The sequence below is a fragment of the Bubalus kerabau genome, chromosome 1 (assembly GCF_029407905.1).
Source record: "Bubalus kerabau isolate K-KA32 ecotype Philippines breed swamp buffalo chromosome 1, PCC_UOA_SB_1v2, whole genome shotgun sequence".
NCBI lineage: Eukaryota > Metazoa > Chordata > Mammalia > Artiodactyla > Bovidae > Bubalus > Bubalus kerabau.
Genome location: NC_073624.1, coordinates 80791151 through 80792823, shown reverse-complemented (window position 1 = coordinate 80792823; position 1673 = coordinate 80791151). Strand labels below are relative to the sequence as shown.

At 36.9% G+C, this 1673-nt stretch overlaps 1 pseudogene; it reads left to right on the top strand.

The window, feature by feature from the left end:
• Positions 1-439: 439 nt before the first annotated feature.
• On the top strand, positions 440-1159 carry LOC129649541 (GTP-binding nuclear protein Ran-like; annotated as a pseudogene).
• The last annotated feature ends 514 nt before the right edge of the window (positions 1160-1673 follow it).

Below are 1673 nucleotides of genomic sequence, written 5' to 3'. Positions count from 1 at the left end.
TAGATAAAATGTTCATCTGAATTAAATTCACCCATTCTGGCCATTTTAGTTCACTGATTCCTAAAATGTCGATGTTCACTCTTGCCATCTGTTTGACCACTTCCAATTTATCTTGATTCATGTACCTAACATTCCAAGTTCCTATGCAAGCTCTAGCTATGGAGGCATCTGCCAAGCCCCTCTGCAAGAGTGGGGTTTGTAACATCTCCTGCCCTGTCTGCCAATAATTATTTGGTTCCTATGCCAATAATTATACATTTTATATATTTTTAGCTTTAATTATATTTACTTTTTTTCTTTGTTCATCATTCCTCTTGCATCTCTGGGATATGTGGGATTATTTCCCTCCTTCAAATTTCTTTATTGAATTTCTGTAGAATACCAAACAGATGATATTAAACATACAGGAAAGAGAGATGGGTATGGAAGTAACATCACAATGGCTGCCCAAGGAGAACCCCAAGTTCAGCTCAAGCTTGTATTGATTGATGATGGTGGTACTGGAATAACTACATTCATGAAACAGCATCAGACTGGTGAATTTGAGAAAGTGTATGCAATAGCTACCTTGGGTACTGAAGTTCATCTCCTTGTGTTCCATTCCAGCAGAGGACCTATTAACTTCAATATATGGGTTACAACTGGTCAGGTGAAATTTGGTGAACTGAGAGATGGCTATTGTATCCAAGCTCAGTATTCCATTATAATGTTTGATGTAACATTGAGAGTTACTTGCAAGAATGTGCCTAATTGGCATAGTGATGCGATAAGACTATGTGCAAACAACCTCATTGTGTTGTATGGAAGCAAAGTGGATATTAAGGATGGAAAGATAAAAGCAAAGTCAATTGTCTTCCACTGAAAGAAGAATTTTCAGTACTATGACATTTCTGTCAAAAGTAACTACAACTTTGAAAAACCCTTCCTCTGGCTTGCTAGAAAACTGATCAGAACCACTAACTTGAAGTTCATCTCCATGCATGCTCTTGCCCCACCAGAAATGGTCATGGCCCCAGTCTTGGCAGCACATGAGCATGAGCTGGAGGTTGCTCAGAAAACAGCTCTCCCAAATGAAGATGATGTGAAGCTGGATCCCGGAGTCAGAAGTTTAGTTTTATGGGCAGTCCAGCATTTGCTACATTATTGTATAGCTAAATAGAACATGTGCTCAATCGTTGGGATGCTAAAGGAGATGAATGGGCTTCAGAGTGAATGTGGCAGCTAAAATACCTTCATTTTTTAGACCTGCATATTGAGCTACTTTGGAAGAGTTGTTTCCTCCTTGCTACAGTCACATCACAGTATTCAGTGGTGGAGTCTTGTTTGTTACTGTCATTCCCATTCCTTTTCATTTAGAATCAAAATAAAGTTGTGTTTCAAATATCTTTAAAAAAACAGAGGAAATAAAATTCAGCACACCTGCAAAGGTATAACCGATTAGATTGATAGCTGCCCCAAGAACAATAGTAGTTATGAAAAAAATATTGAAATAACATTTTCAAAATGTTGAGAAGAAATAATTAGCAAGTTTAAAATTCTCTAACTCAGTGAAACACTCTTTTAAAAGGAAGGAAAAATGGAAAAACATTTTAAGCAAATAAAAACAAAATATTTACTATCATTATACTGAAATTTGCTCAGTCATGTCTGACTCTTTGTGACCCTATGGACTG